Source organism: Macaca mulatta, chromosome 2 (genome assembly GCF_049350105.2).
Source record: "Macaca mulatta isolate MMU2019108-1 chromosome 2, T2T-MMU8v2.0, whole genome shotgun sequence".
Taxonomy (NCBI): domain Eukaryota; kingdom Metazoa; phylum Chordata; class Mammalia; order Primates; family Cercopithecidae; genus Macaca; species Macaca mulatta.
This window is the reverse complement of record NC_133407.1, coordinates 132,985,594-133,005,901: the sequence shown is the minus strand read 5'-3', so window position 1 is coordinate 133,005,901 and position 20,308 is coordinate 132,985,594. Positions and strand designations below refer to the sequence as shown.

At 39.5% G+C, this 20,308-nt stretch overlaps 1 protein-coding gene across 1 annotated transcript in view; it reads left to right on the top strand.

Annotated features, from left to right (window-relative positions):
- LOC144339264 (uncharacterized) overlaps positions 1 to 18,974 on the top strand; it is a 102,690-nt gene extending 83,716 nt beyond the window's left edge. Inside the window, exon 2 of the mRNA XM_077993325.1 lies at positions 18,873 to 18,974. The gene's annotated coding sequence lies outside the window, so the exon portion shown is untranslated. The remainder of the gene's footprint in view (positions 1 to 18,872) is intronic.
- Positions 18,975 to 20,308: the final 1,334 nt, after the last annotated feature.

Sequence of the window (20,308 nt, the reverse complement as noted above, 5' to 3'; positions counted from 1 at the left end):
TGCTGAGCTACAAACCATAAGGAATGGTTGCTAGTTTCAGTTTTGCCATACTCTGTACTCATGGATGGATAAGCCATGATACCTCATTGCTGTAAACCTTATTTTTCATACCTATAAAGAGAATACATTAAAATAGACCAGGGAGGACAGCACCATGGCTTGTGTACCACCCTGCTGTTGCCACCTTCCAATGCAGACATTCCTAATCAATCACAATATACTCTTCCATTGATCCAGGCTACAGCTTCATAAACCTTATCACAGCACTTCCTACAGCTATCACCCATCAGTCACTGATCATTGCCAGGCCAACAGTTCTTTCTGGAGTCTCACAAATGTAGGTAGTGGTTTATTGTTTGTTTGTTTTGGTGTAGGATAGAAAGAAAAGAGATCACAGCAGGACATTTTTTAATTCTCAAAAACCATCCCTACTTTACTTGGAAATCACCACCCTGGCTATGAAGACATCACACATCATGCTTTGAGATTCCCCTGATGTGGAAAGGTCCTTGGGGCCCTGCTGGTTCCTGGAAGCACTGAAAAGGCAGAGGCTCCGAGGGGAGGGAGGGAGCCACATTCTTTCTGAAGCTCTGCTGGAAGTCATCATTAGGATATGGCTGCAGCCTTGTACATAACCTAAAACTCTGAGGGATTAGCTGGATTGTGGGAATTTCTTCTTATTAGTCAGAGCCCCAGTGTGCAGCTCTTCAGATCACTGTTTAAATTTGGACTTCTCTGGAAAGTTTGATTTAGTGGGAAGGTCATCAGAAAATGACTTTTCATGGCAAATGTACCATCAGATGGAAAAAGGCCACAGAACTGGCTTACTTTTTTTGTTGTTGTTGTTGCATTGTTTTTTTTTTTTTTTTTTTTTTTTTTTTTTTTTGAAGGGAGACTTTCACTCTTGTCGCCCAAGCTGGAGTGCAATGGCACAATCTTGGCTCACTGCAACCTCCGCCTCCTGGGTTCAAGCGATTCTTCTGCCACAGCCTCCCGAGCAACTGGGATTATAGGCGTGTACAACCACGCCCAGCTAACTTTTTGTATTTTCAGTAGAGATGGGGTTTCCCCATGTTGGACAGGCTGGTCTTGAACTCCTGACCTCAGGTGATCTGCCTGCCTTGGCCTTCAAAGTGCTGGGATTAGTGGTGTGTGCCACCACCCCCAGCCTATTTTGTTTTTCTGAGACAGTGTCTCACCCTGTCACCCAGGCTGGAATGAACTTGGGCTCAAGCGATCCTCCCACCTCAGTCTCCCAAGTAACTGGAACTACAGGCCTATGCCATCGTGCCTGGCTAATTCTTTTCAGGCTGGTCTCTAACTCCTGGGCTCAAGTGATCCTCCTGCCTGGGCCTCCCAGAGTGCTGGGATTACAGGCATGAGCCACTACATTTGGCCTGAGCTGGTTTACTTTTTTAAAGCATGAAAACGTAAACATAAATAAATGTCTGAAAGTAGATAATCATGATGGCTAATGATTATTGTCTGCAAGCATTGTATGAGATGCTTTACAAATTTCATCTCACTTCATTCTCACAACCTTGAGAAATCAGTGACCTTGTTCTCCCCATTTTACTGGCAGGGAAACTGAGGCTGAAGAAGGTAAAGTAACTCCCACGCCCACAAGCTTGCCAAGCATGGGAGTCAGGATAAGGAGCCAAATGTGTGTACTCCAGAAGCAGCCCTCTTAGTTTCTATATCATAGTGCCCTACTAAAAGTTTGAGTGATTATCTTCAAGTATTGGGATTAACAATTTTAAATTGTTAAAAATTGGTCTAACAGTTTTTCTTTGTGCTTTTCTGGGTTTTCCAAAATTTCTGCATTGAACCTGTATAACTATTGAAAACAAAACAAAACAAAAGCCTTAGGAAGAAAAATCACAAGACTAAGAATTTAGAATCTGATTCAGAAGACCTGGATTTCACATTCAGTCTTTTTAGCTGGTTGTCTGACCTCAGGCTGATCATTTCACTTGTCTGGGCCTTGGTTTCCTTGTCCAGAAAATGTGATCACAGGGCTGGATGATCTATAAGATTCCTTTTAGGATGGAAGTTATACACATTTATTTGAATGGGAGCCAGGAGGTAATATCTAGATGCATTCATCCGCTTTTTCACCTCCTGGCAAGTGATGATTATTTAAGAGTCAACTCTTTTGGGTTATGTGGCATAAAACACTTGTAGCTTAGTGCTCTGGAAGCAAAATAAGCTCCTTTTTAAAATCAAAACTGTAAGGTTCTCAAAACGAATGTATTAGAACACAATCTTCATTGTCATCATGCAAGTCTTCATGCAGGACTTGACTTTTTAAATACAGTTCATTTCTGTCATAGATGTCTATTTGGTTATCTAGTCTAAATTTAGTGGTTGTGTGGTATGGAGGTCTTTGAGGTAATGTTAGAGTTAAAACACATGGTATCTTATTAAGTTGGTTGCATTTATAGATCTTGAGAGGCCTTGGGGTGATAAAAATCTGAGTTATGCATTGAATTAAACAGAGTTATATAAAGCCTGTTGAATATTAATTTTGTAATGATTCACCTTACAGTTTTACGAGGCTAGATATAAAAAGATGCTGTGAATAATTGAGCCCATCGTCTGTAAAATGAAGTCTAGGGAATGGAAATAAAGAGAGCAAAGCCTTTTCCTTCTTTGCTCGCTTCTACCTGAAAACTCAGCCTCCCCAGTTTGTTAGAGCATTGCATGAATGTTTACTAAAAAAATTCAAGGAGTGTATACTAAAGAAAAAATTAAAAATGTGGGCATTTTGACCATATTAAAGTTTTCTTTATTCTTTATAGTCTGAATATTTTATAATTTTTTCCAGGTTGCATTTTCCAAAATTGTTTCTACAATAAAACAAATTCTTGCATGAGACACAAAATTATTTGTATCTCTTGTCTCTCAAATTGCCCTTTGCAGAAGTTATACAAATGAGCAATAAGCCCCCAAAAATGATGCTCAACATTATTAGTCATCTAGGAAATGCAAACTCAAATTACAGTGAGATGCCCACTACTTCATAGCTATTAAAATGGCTAAAATGTAAAGACTAACAATGCCAAGTATCAGCGAGGATATGGAGCAACTGGAATTCCCATACACTGCTGGTGTAAACATAAAATGGTAAAACCATTTTAGACCATAGATCTCCGTTTTTTATAAAATTAAAAATTCCTGGATCATAGAATCTCACAATTCCACTCCAAAGTATTTACTGAAAAGCAATGAAAATATATGCCCACAAAAGATTTGTATTGGGGCCAGGCGTGGTGGCTCACGCCTGTAATCCCAGCACTTTGGGAGGCCGAGGCAGGTGGATCACCTGAGGTCAGGAGTTCGAGACCAGCCTGCCTAACATGGTGATACCTTGTCTCTACTAAAAATACAAAAATTAGCTGGGTGTGGTGGCACACGCCTGTAATCCCAGCTACTTGGGAGGCTGAGCCACGAGAATCCCTTGAACCGAGGAAGCGGAGGTTGCAGTGATCTGAGATCGCAGCCTGGGCAATAGAGTGAGACTCTGTCTCAATAAAAGGAAAAAAAAAATTGTATTGGAATGTCCATGAGAGTGGCATTTATGATAACCCAAACAGGAAAGAATCCAAATGTCCATCAGAAGGTGAATGGATAAACAAATTGTGACATAGCCTTACAATAGAATACTATAAAATGAAACAATAAAAAAGAACAAACTACTAATATGTGCCATAACATGGATGAATCTCAAAAACATCATACAAACAAACCAAAAGGAGCCAGAGACACAAAAAAATTCAGACTATATGATTCTATTCTTATGAAATTCTAGAAAAAGTAATACGTAATGTCAGAGAGCAGATCAGTGGTTTCCTAAGGGAAGGACAGGAAGTAAGAGAGAGAAATGAGCACAAAGGGATATAAAGGAACTTCTTAAGAGAGAAAAATGTTTTGTTATCTTCTAAATACCCTGACTTGATCACTACACATTATATACCTGTAACAAAATTTACAATGTATCTCCTAAATTTGTTCAAAAAAAGAGAAGGATTCCATATCTTGATTGTGGTGGTGGGTAAGGAGTGTATATATTTGTTAAAATCTGTTTAACTCCACACTTAAAATGGGAATATTTTATTGTGTATATATGTTATACCTGAATAAAGTTGATTTTTTAAATGCCTTCTTCAATATCTTTCTTATTGGTACATTAGGATCTCTAGAAGATGATCTTATAAGATCTTGATTGCAAATCAAGTTTCTGGTTATTTACTCATTATGGAATCTTGAGTCTCATCTTCACATATATGAAATAGGTACAATAACTACATTTGGCCAACCTCACAGATTTTCCCTAAGAAACAAAAGAGATGATGAGTATATAAAAGAGATTTATAAATTACGATACTGTGGAGAAAATTGGCTGTCACTACCACTCTGTAGCTCACTGTGCAAGTCAGGGTGGAATTCCCTTCATCTGACACCCATTTAAAACTTCAGTTAGTTGATCCTCTCATTTGAGCCCCAAATGAACCACCCCTATATTGAATGCCTGGCTAGAACACAGAGTACCTCAGCAAAATTTCCCTAGCATTAAAAAAAAATTCTACCTGCTTCAATCTGTGTGACATGTGGATCAACCCACTCAGACTCTGAGCCCTTCACTTCCAGCAGTCACTACCTACACAATCATTCCCTCAAGAAGGACTGTAAGAGTCATCTTAGCTTGTCAATGAGGCTTACATTTCATTTGACTGATGTCTCCAAAGGGTCTTATGTTTTCAGAGGAACATGTACTATGTCAGAGATTCTAAACTAGTTGTGGGGTGACAATGAGGATATTCATAGAGAGTGAGATATGTCTCTTCTGCAAATTAACTTGTCTTCCAAGCAACAAACTGAGTTTTAACTCTGAGTAGAGGGAGAACATTGAAAAGTTGGGTTCTAATTTAATCTAAAATAACACATGGCCGGGTGCGGGTGACTCACGCCTATAATCTCAGCACTTTGGGAGGCCAAGGCGGGCTGATCACCTGAGGTGAGTTCAAGACTGGCCTGGACAACGTGACAAAACCTCATCTCTACTAAAAATGCAAAAATTAGCCAGGTGTGGTGGTGTGTGCCTTTATTCCTAGCTACTAGGGAGGCTGAGGCAGGAGAATCAGTTGAACCAGGGAGGCAGAGTAAGCTGAGGTCACACCACTGCACTCCAGCCAGGGCGACAGATTGAGACTCCATCTCAAGGAAAAAAAAAAATTTGTAGGCCAGGCACGGTGGCTCACGCCTGCAAATCCCAGCACTTTACAAGGCCGAAGCGGGCAGATCATGAAGTCAGGGGTCCGAGACCAGCTTAACCAACATGGTGAAACCTCGTCTCTACTAAAAATACAAAAATTAGCCAGGCGTGGTGGTACATGCCTGTAATCCCAGCTACTCAGGAGGCTGAGGCAGGAGAATTGCTTGATCCTGGGAGGCTGAGGTTGTAGTGAGCCGAGATCACGCATTGCACTCCAGCCTGGGTGGCAAAGCAAGACTCCATCTCAGAAAAAAATAAATTAATAAATAAATAAAACACATGCATTTATTTGACAAATAGTCACTGAGTATCTACTATGTGCATTGTCCCAGGCTATGAGGATGTAGCAGTGAACAGGACAAAGCAGTATCTCCCTCCCCTTGGAGGTGAAATTCTAGTGGGATGAGAAAACCATCAAGCAAATAAACAGTGTAATTTCAGGACCAGACAGAAAACAAACAGGAGTAGAGAATAACACAAATGTAGCTTAATACTATTTAGGATATAGTGATCTGGGAAGCCCATGTGAGTTGAATTGGAATTACGAGGTGGAGCCAGCTGTGTGAAGATCTAGAGAAATAATGATCCAAGCAGTGACACAGCAAGTGCCAAGTCCCTGCAGTGAGAATGGGCTTGACCCATAAGGTGGGAAAAGGAGGCCATTGTGGGGTGTATTGAGAGTAAAGGGAAGACTGGCATGAAATGAGATTTCAGAGGTAGATAGGTATCCACATAGGAGCTGGAGTTTAAGTTTCAGTCTATGTAAAATCAGAAGTCACTGAGGAGTTTTAAGCAGGGGGTTTGATGAATGAGAAGTGGGATGATGAGGAAGAAGAATATATAGGTTTATGTCCTGAGCAACCAAGGGGTGGCAGGAATCTTTCTTAGGAGGCAACCTGCAGTGATTGGCTAGGGCGTCTGCATCCTTCGTCTGCTATTAGAGCAGAGACCGAATTGCTCTGAAGACTGGAATAGCAGTATTTGTAAATATCCTGTGACGTGAACTCGTTGTAAAGAGTTCTGTGATTCTCCAGACATGCTAATAAGTGGGTGCTGGAAATGTCATGATCTTCTAATCACAACCTTCTTTTTATGAGCCTTTTCAGCAGACACCAGTTCAGGGCAAGCTCCAAACCCTTTCTGGCTGCTGTCATTTCTGGCGGCTATGTCACTCATATGCATCACTCTCACTGCAGCGGGAGTGCTCGGAGGAGTTTACTTTGGCTTTGCGAAACTTTTTGGAAGGTTGCCTATTTTTGTTAATTGTGGCTTAGGAATTACTTTGTCAGAAATTTTGGAGCCCAGGAGTCTAAAAAATTACAGAGTATTATTAAATATTTAAGAATTGCTTAATTTCTCCATGTGGTATGAGATTTTGGCTGAAATTGGATCCTTGGGCTATTTACGTCTAGTTTAGCATTGCAGAGCCAGTTTTGCCTATTAAAACAAGTTTGAAAATTGTTTAAAACAATCTGGTGGATAAGTGTGTGTAGAGATTTTGTTGTTTCTTTATGTTTATGGAGATGAGTAGTGAACTTAGCACTGAAACAGAAGCAATCATCTTAGCTTGTGAAAATCCTGCTTGAGTAATAATGGGAAATGTTATCTTTTAAAATGTGTTGGTTATTTTCTTCTCCATTACAAACATGATATAAGTTCCTCCTAGAAAATTTGGAAGGTATGGGGTGAGACCCAGGCGTAACCTAATCACACAGAAATCCATGAGATATTGAAGTCTCCCATAAAATGATAGAGCTGGAATGCACTTTTACAACTATGTGGTTGAAAGAATAAAACAACTTTATTTCAATAATCACAACACTTCTGATACCAAATGTGTGGGTTTTCCACACTAAGCAATCAGTTCTCCAACTCTTCATACACCAACTGGGTGTCCTTAATTCAATTCAGTTCAATTTTGATTTCACAAAATCGACCTGAAATTAGCATCAGACACTGTAATCCCCCAAACGGGTTCTTCTTGCCTGCTATACAGATAAACTCAATTCACTGAGACAGCATTTTTGCAGTAAAGAAAGAGTTTAATGAATGCAAGGCTGGCCAAGCAGAAGGATTGGGGCTATTACTCAAATCAGTCTCCCCAAAGAGGCTAGGGTTTTTCAAGGATACTTTGGTGGGCAGGGGGCTAGGGAATGGGGAATGCTGATTGGTTGGGAGATGAAATCATAGGGGTGTGGAAAATGGTCCTCGTGTGCTGTCAACCTCTGGGTGGGGGCCACAGGTCCAGCCGAGTCCCTGATACGGGTGAAGTTAGTCATCAAAATGCAAAAGTCTGAAAAACATCTCAAAAGACCAATCTTGGGTTCTACAATAGTGATGTATCTACAGGAGTAATTGGGGAAGTTACAGATCTTGTGAGCTCCAGAACAATGGCTGGTTGTTGTTTTAACTGTGCCTACATCTTAGCAGAATTCAGGTAAGTAATTCGAACCTTGTGGGCTTTCATTAGTTTTACAAAGGCAGTTTAGTTTGCAGAAGGGCTATTGTCATTCTTGTTTTAAGCTTAAACTATAAACCAAATGCCTTTGAAAGTTAGCTTGGCCTACACCCAGGAATGAGTGAGGACAGCAAGTGTGTGTTGCTGGAAGCAAGATGGAGTTGGCTGTGTCAGATTTCTCTTACTGTCATAATTTTGCAAAGGTGGTTTTAGCCTCACAGGTTAAGGGCTCAGGCCCATAAGACAACCCCCATTTCAGGCGCCATGTGCAAGTCCTGGGCCCCCTGCACTTTTGACCAACTTAACTACAAATTAGGGGTTCCTATGACCGCCTGCTCATGTTTGACAATTAGCTATAATAGCTCATAGAACTCAGAGAACCACTTCACTTAGCAGTTCATTAGAAAAGATATTATAAAGGATGCAGACAAACAGCCAGATGAAGATGTTCATATAGGGTAAAGTCTAGAGGGGTCCAAAAAGCAGGAGTTTCTGTGCCAGTGGAGTTTGGGGTGTGCTGCTCTCCCAAAAAGTGAATGCATTCACCAGGAGGCTCTCCAAACCCCATTGGTCAGGGTTTTTATGGAGGTTCCATTAATTAGGCATGATTGAGTACATTGTGGCTACTGGTGATTGAACTCAACCTCCAGCCTGTCTCCCCTCCCTGGAGGTCAGGGGGTGGGACTGAAAGTTCCAACCCTATAATCACATGGTTGGTTCCTCTGGCAACCATCCCCCACCCTGAAGCTGTCTGGGGCTGGAATCCCCCAGACATCTCATTAACATAAACTCAGATGTGGTTGAAAGGGGCTTATTAAGAGTAACAAAAGATGTTCCTCTTACCCCAATCACTCCGGAAGTTACAAGAGTTTCAGAAACTCTGTGCCAGGAACTGGGGAAGAACAAATAGAGATTTCTTATTCTATCACAACATCATACTGGCCCACCTTCTCATTTTGCATATAAAGAAACTGGCCCAAAGCCACTCAGAGTCTAGAACCCATTTCCTCACTACCAGTTTTGAGCTGTTTCCTGATTGTTTATGTGGCTTCATAAGCAGGTCCGGTTCTCAGGGCCTCAGTGGAGGCACATGGATCCGCTATGCCCTCTTCTTGGGCAAAGGGGACACGACATAGCAAGTCAGTGGGTGCACATGTGGCTCCATCTGCCCCCTAGTGTTTGGGAGGCTGCATCGTCTTAAATAAGGATGACATTAAATTGCCTTAATGTAGGTGAGTATTTCTCATAAATGGTTGTTGGACTACATGTGTTAGAATAATCTAGGGTGCTTATTGAAAATGAAGGCTGCACCTCTGGTTTGTGGAATCGGAACCTCTAGAAGTGGGATTGACAATCTGCCTTCTTAACAAATTCAGATTCACTTAAAAATAACACTTTTTCAATAAGAATAAAACTTCTTGGCAGAGCATAGTGGCTCATGCCTATAATCCCAGCACTTTGGGAGGTTGAAGCAGGAGGTTCACTTGAGGCCAGGAGTTTAAGACCAGCCTGGACAACACAGTGAGATCCCATCTCTACAAAACAATTAAAAAATTAACTGAGCATGATGGTGTGCACTTGTAATTCCAGCTACTCAGGAGGCTGAGTTAGGAGGATTGCTTGAGTACAGAAGTTCAAGGCTGCAGGCTACAATTGCATCACAGCCTGAGTGACAGAGTGAGACCCCATCTCAAAAAAAAAAAAAAAAAAAAGAAACTTCTTTGTTGAATCATTCAAATTGTGTAATCTAAGATAGATTAGCTAGCTGGGGATTTGTAAATGGATAAAAAGTTTCTGGATTTATGCAAATAAACTTAATAGCCATCTCTTAGGAGTAGAAATGGGCCGAATAGACAGTGGCACTTTCACTATTCTAAGCCACTTGGAAACATGGTATGCAGAACATAAATGTGTTTGGAATCCCTTTTATAAGTATTTCTGCAGTTAAACTATTTCTTCAAGAGACTAGAAATGTCTTACATCATTATTTACTGCTAATATATGCGTGGCCAGTGGGAGAAAGGAAATACTCCTTTGTTGATATAAGAGGACACAGGAGGAGCAACCAGGGGCACTGGGGGAGATCCATGTGAGTTCATTTTTCCACTCAGTTATCCATTCAGCTCATATTCATTGAACAGTTGCCACGTGCCAGGAATTGTTGTAGGTTCTGGGGACACAGAAAAGAACAAGACAGCAAGTCCTCGATCATGTGGAGCTTATGGTCTATCATGGGGAATGATACACCAATAAAGAGTTCAAAGAAGATAAATTCAAATAGTGGCAAGTGCTGTGAAGAAATGAAGAAGCTATGGCATTATGGATGACTGGAGGGCTACTCTCTGGTGGGCAGGGATGGTTTCTCTGAGAGAAGACATCTGAACTGAGGCCCAAACAGCAGGAAGAAACTAGCCATATGCATATCTGGGGAACAAGATTCCAGAAAAAACAAAGCCTCAAGGACAAGTGTCCCAAAATAAAATGAGCTTGGTGTGTTTGAGTACATAAAGAAAACCACTCCACTCTCACTGCCTCACTTGACTAACCTTAAAAACAAAACAAAAAAAAAGTAAAGAAAACCACTGTGGCCAAAGCTTAATGACTAACAGAACATACAATATAAGTCCGGGAGGAAGATAGGAAACCATGTCCTATAATCATGCTCCAGTATGGAGTTTGAATTTCATTCTAAGTGTAACAGAAAGTCTCAGAGGAGCTACATTCGGGGAGGGGTGATTTGCTATCTTCAGATTTGGGTTTGAAAAAAATCACTCCAGAGCTCAAAACCACTCAGAAACTCAGAGTAAGTTTTAAGAAAATATACATCTGCTTCAGGAAAAAAAGGTTATTGTAAATTATTTTTAAAAGAACTAAAGAAATGACAAGAGATACCATATACGTGGAAGAGGAAGATCAATATCATGAAATGTTGAGTATTTATAAGTATTTACAAATTCATTGTAGTTCTAAGCAAAATCCCCAGCATTCTGAAATTTGAATGAAAATGTAAGTAATCAATAATTTTGTTGTTGTTGTTGTTGTTGTTGACAGTCTCTCACTCTATTGCCCAGGCTGGAGTACAATGGCATGATCTTGCCTCAGTGCAACCTGTGCCTCCTAGGTTCAAGCGATTCTCGTGCCTTAGCCCCTCAAGTAGCTGGGATTACAGGTTTGCATCACCACACCTGGCTAATTTTTGTATTTTTTTTTTTAGTAGAGATGGGTTTTCACCACATTGGCCAGGCTGGTCTCAAGCTTCTGGCCTCAAGTGATCCACCCACCTCGGCTTCCCAAAGTGCTGGGATTACGGGCATGAGTCACCATGCCCAGCCACATTCAAGAATTTATTATAAAGCCATAGATAGTATTATTGGTGAAGGGTAATTGAAAAATAGATCAATAGGACAGAAAAGAGAGCCCAATGTTGAACTAAACAAATATGGTTCTTTCTATATGATATAGGATGCTTTAGAAGTTACAGAGGAAAACACAGTATCAAAAGTAAATGGTATTGTTACAACTGATAGCCCATAAGAAGAAAAAATCAGATTCCTACGTCACACTTTGTACAAGAATAAATTGTGAGATGGATTAAATACTTAAATATAAGAAATAAAAATATAAAACCTTTAGATGGGGAAAAAAGGAATCTTAGAATAAAGTAGATTTTATAAACTAGAGACTCAAAAATCACACTCAAGATTGGATGAATTTCACTATATCGAAATGTATAATTTCTGCATAGCATAGCACCATAAAATAAAAAGACAAGCAACAAACTGGTAGAAGGCATTTGCAACCCCAAATAACTACCAAAAGCAAGTTTCCAGAATCTCTAATGAACGCCTACAAATCAAAAAGGGAAATTTAAACTACCCAATAGAAAAACAGATAGCTTATTAACAGGCACTTCCACAAGGGGGAGACATGAATGAGCAGTAAAAATATGAAAAGGTTTTCCACAGTGGTAATAAAAGCAGGAAATGCAAGTTTAAAAATCATAATTAAACTGCATTTTATGCCCGTCAGAATAGCAGAAATTCAAAAGGCTGACAGTGAGACTTGGCAAAGAATTGAGGTAAACAGGCACTCTGAGCCGTGGCAGGTGGTACTTTGGAGAGCAAGTTGTCATTCCCTAGTTAGACTTCTAAACACACAGATTCTACAACACCAAGATTCTGCTTTGGGACAGAAATCAGCAGCATTTCTCAAAGGAGGGACTGTTGGTGTTTTGTGTGGGACAAGTCTTTGTTATTCAGGGCTCTCATGCACTGTAGAAAATTTAGCATCCCCCCATTCCATCCCCATCTCACAAAAGATTGTCCCACATTTCCAAATAATACCTTGGAGGATTGGACCACCCCAGGTGAGATTTACCAGGAGAAATTCCTGCATATACCCACACAGTGCTGCCATGTACTCTCATGTAGGTTGTTCCCCAAACACCTCTCACAACTAAACAGAGAGGCCTGTGTACAGAAGGAGAACCATGAGGATGTGTGTTATCACATCCTTTGTTATAACAAAAATTGGACACTACCCAAATAGCCATCAGTCCACAAATGGAGAATTAAACTATAATTCAGTCATACAACAGAACACTATGCAAAAGTTAATAATCTAGATCTCAAAAAACCATGTTGAGTAAAATTTCATAGGCAGCATAATACACTTTATAAAAAGTTTAAAATTACAAAATCATAGAATATATTTGGACACACATACACACACACACACGAACTAAATATCTTCCAAATTCGGAAGAATGGTTGCCTCTGAAGATGAAGGAAGAATTGGACTGGAGAAATTAACATAGAAGATAAATTCTGTGTGGTTCTATCACTTAAAACGGTAAAGACAGGATGTGAAAAAATATGAAAACAACATTTGTTAGTTTTGAATGATGGGCGCATGGATAGGAGTTTGTTGCATTTTCTTCTGTATATTTCCATATTTTACCCCCACTTTGGCTGCTGAATGTACAGTGAATGGGGGTGAGTGGAAGGGTGAAGATGGAGATTGGGTGGTGGGAGGCAGTACGGGAACCAGAGAGGAGCCAAGCGAGGACCCCAGCATCCCTCTCTCAACTGCTTTGAACTCCAAGAGTGTGTGACCACTTTTTTGCTTCATTTCTCTATTGCCCAAAAGGTTTTCCTGGATGAACACTTCCCCTTGTAGCATCCTCTGCCTTCCAAGTATTGAAATTGTCACCTAAGCAAGCCAGGAACTTGTCAACAGCTAGATTTTTTAGCAGAATGACACATTCAAGTGATGTCTAAATAATTTAAGTCTGCCCCATCCCCATTCCTACAATTTTGCTTCTACATCCTTTTTTGTCTTGAACATTTTTTTATTGTGGTAAAATATGCATAACAAGGCCGGACACAGTGGCTCATGCCTGTAATCCCAGCACTTTGGGATGTCAAGGCCCAAGAATCATTTGAAGCCAAGAGTTCGAGAACAGCCTGAGCAACAAAGCGAGAACCTGTCTCTACAAAAAAAATTAAAAGTTACCCAGGTGTGGTAATGCTGCCTGTGTAGTCCCAGGTACTCAGGAGGCTGAAGTGGGAGGATCACATGAGCCAAGAGGTTTGAGGCTGCAGTGAGCCACGATTGCATCACTGCACCCCAGCCTGGGTGACAAGGCGAGACCCTATCTCAACAGTGTGTATATATATATATACTATTATATTATATAATATATACTATATATACAGTATATACTATATATACTATATATGTACTGAGGCCCAAACTATATTATATATAGTATATATAGCATATATAATATATTATATAGTATATATAGCATATATAATATATTATATAGTATATATAGCATATATAATATATTATATAGTATATATAGCATATATAATATATTATATAGTATATATATTTATATATAGCATATATTATATATAGCATATATACTATATAATATATAGTATATACTGTATAGTATATATGGTATATATATTTAATATAGTATTAAATATTATTGTAAATAATATACTGATATATAATAGTATGTATTATATATTTTGATTAATATTTATTATATAATACATACTACATATATAATAGTGTATGTTATATATAATAGTATGAATAGTATACTAGTATATACACTAGTGTATATAATATTTTATATTTTATATTATATATTTTGTATATATACACACATAGATAACATAAAAGTTACCATTTTAACAATTTAAAAATTACAGTTCGCCAGGCACAGTGGCTCATGCCTGTGAACCCAGTACTTTGGAAGGCAGATGCAGGAGGATTGCTTGAGCCTAGGAGTTCCAGACCAGCCTGGGCAACATAGTGAGACCTCATCTCTATAAATTTTTTTTTAAAAAACTGGGCGTGGTGGCGCATGCCTGTGGTCCCAGCTACTTGGGAGGCTGAGGTGGGAGGGTCGCTTGAGCCTGGGGGTTTGAGACTGCAGTGAGCCATGATTGTGCCACTGCACTCCAGCCTGGATGACAGTGTAGGACCCTGTCTAAATGCATTCACAATGTTGAACAACCACGACCACCATCTCCAGAACATTTTTCATCATCCTGAACTGAAACTCTATGCCCATTAAACAGTAACTTCCCATTCCCCAGTACCCCCAGCCTCTTGTAAACTCTGCTCTACTTTCTGTCTCTGTGAATTCAACTGTTCTGGATAGTAATTACTATTCAACTATTCCAGATACTAATCACTCCATGTAAGTGGAATCATACAATATTTGTCCTTTCATGTCTGGCCTATTTCATTTAGTATAATGTTTTTAAGACTCATTTATGCTGTAACATATATCAGAATCTCATTCCTTTTTAAGGTGAAAAGAATTATAGTCCATGGTATGTATATGCTGTATTTTGTTTATCCATTAACCTGTTGATGGACATTTGGATTGTTTCCACCTTTGGTAATTGTGGATAATATTTCTATGAACACTAGTGTGCAAATATCTGTTCAAGGCCCTCCTTTCAATTCTTTTGGGTATTTGCCCAGAGATGGAATTGCTGGATCATATGGTAATTCTGTATTTAACCTTGTGAGAGACTACTAAACAGCTTTTCACAGTGGCTGCACCATTTTACAATACCATCATCAATACACTAGAGTTCCAGTTTTTCCACATTCTCACCAACACTTCTTATTTTCCTTTCGTTCCCCATATATCTGTCCTAGTGGGTGTGAAATGGTATCTCATTGCGGTTTATCCTATAGTTTTTTTTTATTATCAGTGTTAGGAAAGCATTGTACATATTTCTGTCTGATTGATTGATCCATAACACCTATGTTTTTTAGTATTTCAGCATTTCCCAAAGTGTGCTCCACAGAATATTGATTGCATTATTAGAGGTTTTATTATTAGAGATTTATTATTAGAGATTTCATATATTAGAGGTTTCTGTGGGATAAGAAAAGTGAGGGAGGGAGACTCTCTGGTTAAGTAAGCTGAGAAAGGAAGCAAACTCCAGTAGAGTCATTTCCAGCGCATATATAACTTCTGCAAATTCAGCAAGTGAGTAGGAGATGGTAACTCAGTCTCCTGTCCTTTGATTGGTCTCAGTTTTTTCAAGTCTTTTATGCTGAGAATGATTCTGTTATTTAAAGATACGCATCTTTTTATACAAATGGTCCATAAATAGAGTCTTTTATGTAGTGCTTGAAGAAAATTTTATCTGTCGCAACTTTGAAGGAAAAACTGCCTATATTCATGAAGATGTAGTTCATGGGCTCTATGTTGGCACTTTCCCTAAGGGATTTTCCAGTTATTTTGACTCTACACAGTTTTCACTTTGAACTGACTTTAGAAACTACCTCCCAGGTAAGATGCAATTTTACTGTCTATCTTCCCCTTGAAGATTGGAAAGACCTTGAAAAGCCCTACTGTAAAGGAACCTGATTAACACAGTTTAAACCAGGAGTTGGCAAACTTTCTCTGTGAAGGGCCAGATAGTGGATATTTTCAGCCCTGTGGACCAGACAGTTTCTGTTACAGCTATTCAACTGCCGTTGTAGCTCGCTAACAGCCATAGACAATGAATACATAAATGAATAGACATGGATGTGTGCCGATAAAACTTTATTTAGAAAAATATGCAGCATGCTAGATTTAAAACTACTGGCAAGCAGTAGTTTTCTGACACTTGGTTTAGACCATCATGACCAAGGTTTATTGAATGGCCTTCCTCTCCGTTTTTTTTTTTTTTTTTTTTTTTAAAAAAAACCTAAAACCTGTAGTAAACCCTTAGATTCCTACACTTGAATTCAAATATTAGAGGGCTTCACCTCTTCATGAATGACACTGAAGGTTGATGACAGGTTGTTACTTTTCAGGTGTCTGGATTTTCATCTCTGTGGTACCAGAACTAGTCGCTTGGTGAGTGTTAAGGGCTGAATTATGCCAGCCCCTAGACTGATATATTGAAGTCCTAATTCATAGCACCTCAGAATGTGACTGTGTGTGTAGATAGGGTCTCTAAAGAGGTGATGAAGTTAAAATTAGGCCTTGAGGATGGGCCCTAATACAGTGTGACTGTTGTCTTTATAGGAAGAAATATGGGCACAAAAAGAGGGGTGTTTGGGTACAGAGGAAAGACCATGTAAAGAGGTGGCCATCTGCAAGCCAAGGAGAGAGGCCTCAGAGGACACCCGCCCTGTTGACACCTTGATCTTGAACTTTCAGCTTGCAGAAATGTGAGAACATACATTTTGTTGTGTAAGCCGTGCAGTCTTTGGTATTTTGTTATGGCAGCCCTAGCAAACTAACAACAGTAGGTGATTGTAACTCATCTACCCCATCTCACTGAGATCTTAAATTTCTTTGCTCATTCCCAGATACCCAATATCACAAGTATCTTGTACCAAATTGTATAGGTGGAGTCAAGTGCTTTAATTATATTTGCATATTTGGTGTGTTCATAGATCTTAAGACATATCCCTCCTGCGTGTTAACACTTATAGAATAGATTCTCACAAGCTGGGCGCGGTGGCTCACGCCTGTAATCCCAGCACTTTGGGAGGCCGAGATGGGTGGATCACAAGGTCAGGAGATGGAGAGGAGACCATCCTGGCTAATATGGTGAAACCCCGTCTCTACTAAAAATACAAAAAATTAGTCAGGTATGCTGGCAGACGCCTGTAGTCCCAGCTACTCGGGAGGCCAAGTCAGGAGAATGGCGTGGACCCAGGAGGCATAGCTTGCAGTGAGCCAAGATCGCACCACTGCACTCCAGCCTGGGCGACAGAGCAAGGCTCCATCTTAAAAAAAAAAAAAAGATAGATTCCCACAATGCTCTTATCTCAGTTTTCCTTTCTTTCTCTCTTTAGTTTCCTTCCAAATACTATCCACTTTGTTTCTATTCCTGGATTCTGGGGTTTTCAAATAGATGCATATTTTTTTGGTTTATAGTGCTGCTTATTGCAGGCAGGAATGGAATCTGAGAACTAACCAGTTATGTGTAACCTCAGACAAGGTATCTATTTCCCTGACTTCCTTTCCTTACCTTCCTAGTATAATAGCATCCATATTATCTTTGGAGTTTCTAGAAGCATTAGCAGAATACAAGTGATGTGCCTGGCATAGTGTATGGCTTATGTTGTACACTTAATAAATAGTAGCTATTGAAAGCAATCAGAAGATATCTGTTTATTTCTCTTTTTTCTGTCTTTGTGATCCAAGTTGACAGCAGCTGTGTAGTCTTTGTTAACACCCACTAAAGAAGTAAAGGATTTAACTAGTTCTTTGCACATGACATTAGACACTGCTTGGTATATCATTGTTTACAGGGCTTAATCCCTCAAGGAGCTTTTGTCTCCAGGCAGACACAAGAAAGATGTGGAGAGATGATGTGATAAGGCAGAAAATGTACTGTGTCATTCCAGTTCCAGCTCTGCCCTGTGTAACATTTTACAAGTTGCTTTCTCTCTCTCTTTCTGGACCTTATCTATCTTATTTGTAAAGTGGGAGCTTAGACTAAAACACATCTCTAGTGTATCCTTTTTTTGCCTAATGTTTCACCGAGAGATCATGAGGACCAAGAAGATGACTGGGTGTGAGAATTCTTCATACCGATCTTAGTACTACCCAAACCGTGACTCCATGCCCAACATGCTTTCCTCCTAAAAGGGTACTAAAAAATATTGCCTGCAAGAAACTCTCAACCTATTCTCCTTTCCATGCTCTCATTTGAGTTAAGCTCCTTGAATGTTGAGTTCCTGCTAGAAAAATGGCTTTGTTCTATAGCATCAGTAAGGAGAGAGAGGGCAAAGGTGTTTGTGAAGAAATCCCATTGACTTCCTGCTTCTTGTGCCACCTTGCACCTAGATGCCTTGCACATCCAGGGGGAGTGGAGGGGCAGGTGGTGTGGGGAGGTGCCATGCGGATGGTGCCACAGAGAGTTTCACTTACCACATGGCAGAACAAGGGATACCACATCTGCCACTTCTGCCTTCCTCCTTGTCCTGTTTTTACACACGGGTGCGTGTGAAACAGTGTGACCTCACAAGTGACAAGGGAGAAGCATGCTTATTGACCTAAGTGGAGCTTCTGGGGGGAAAGCTGTTTTCTTTTCTGTAGTAGGGAGAATGAGAAATACGTATACATGAGGATATCTTATGGCGTGATATGCACGCTAGATTTCATCAGTATTCATGATGTGTTTCATTCTCACCACACTGACATCTGTTAAAAACAAGATTCAGGAATGCCATTCTGGTTTCAGTAACTCTGAAACATGGCTTCCGAGGGGATGTATTACTGAGTTCTCTCTCCCATTTGACAGCCCTGATTTTGCAACTGAGTGTAGATAACTTTGAGCACTTCAGAATCTCCTCCTACAGAGACAGTAGAAGTCTAAAACGGTGTGTTCAGTGACATGCATCCTGTAAGAAGACAAATTGGTATGAAATCTTTAGTTGTTAAGGAGACTAGCCTCAATTTCATCTGTATTTCGAGAGAACTCTATTCTAAATCTCATGTAATTAGGCGAATTTCTAAAACTGTAATTAAACTGTAGTCAGCCTGGGGAAAATTAGAAATAAATTAGAAGTGTCACTGACTTGAGATTTATAGTTTCTCCGCCTGTGCCTACAGAAATTAAGGAGCTTCTCTCTTCTGTATTACAGGCTTTGATGAGAAATCCAGAAGAAAGAATATGTGAAAGAAAAAGATGACATCTATGCATAGCAAAGAAAATCTCAAGATTATTACAGTAAAAACAAAAGAAAGGCAAGAGAATACTCACTAGTTAAAGGTAAGTGGACGTTTCTGTAAATGCTGAACTCTTTGTTATGTTAGATAGAACAGAAAAGTGAGTTTATGTGTGTTTGCATGTGAGTACGCATTGACTTGTCAAGCAGGGCTTGGACAGGATGTGATATGTGATATGGCATATTAGCAAAATATTTGCATTACTAGCAAATGATGAAGAAAATTAATAAATACAGTTACTCCCCTACTTTCAAATGAAAGTCAAACACCCCGAAGTTGAATGATATGCTTACATTTTATAGGTCTTTTCCTACAGAGCAAAATAAACAAAAAAAATTAAAATGTACTAATTGTACTATGCCTTAGACATATTTCCTATATTTCCAATATTTATACACACATTTATAGAAGTATTTTCTTTTTATTCGCAGTTGAGCAGCTTCACCAACTTAAGTCCAGTGGACAACTGAGCAAAGCAAATAGTTGATTCTTTTTATATGTGCAATGATTTTCATCTTTAGCTTAATTGGAGTAAGGGAGTGCTTTGTATGCTTAGTATCATTACTTGGGTTTTATTTTCCATTTTCCACTGCTTTTATAATATAATAAGAAGAGGATGGAATATTTGAACAGTTGCACAAGCATTGTCATAATGGTAGCAATGCTATAGAAACCAAACTGCCAGGCATGTAGGCAACACAACCAGATGAGGTCTCAAAATGTTTCTTCATGAGATGCTCTCAGAAGTTCATATCTGACAGACAAAAACGGTTTGAAGAACATCGATGTAAAATATGCAAAACTATGAACTGCACGTAAGTGAAATGTGCAACAGTTAGGAACAGCATTTTATGTCTCAAAATGCTTCCTCTGGTGAAATCATTGCAGTTCCACATGCTGGCGCCTGCTGGAGAGATGTAACAGTCAAGGACGTTGACTCTGGAGATCTTGCCCTACCACTTACCACTTGCATGATTGTGGTCAAAATGATTAATCTCCCTTTGTCTCAGTTTCCTCATCTGTAAAATGTGGGAGATATTAAAACCTACCTTACAGAGTTGCTCAGCAGATGAAATGAGTCAATATAGGCAAAGCACTTGAAAGAATGCTGAGCACATAGAAAGTGCTCAGTAATTATTGGTTGATTTTATCATTGAGTAAAGTGTACCCAGGGATGGAAATTTCATTTGTTTGTTTTAAAGGGGGCAAAGATGTGGAAGAGCATAACAGATGTTGGGGAAGTGGAAGATACCAGTTCTTTAACTCTGGGCATATTTGTACTGTTCAAGCAGCTGTCAAAGGAACTAAAGAGTGCCAGGCAGAGATAGAAGAAAGCTACAGGGGATCAGTG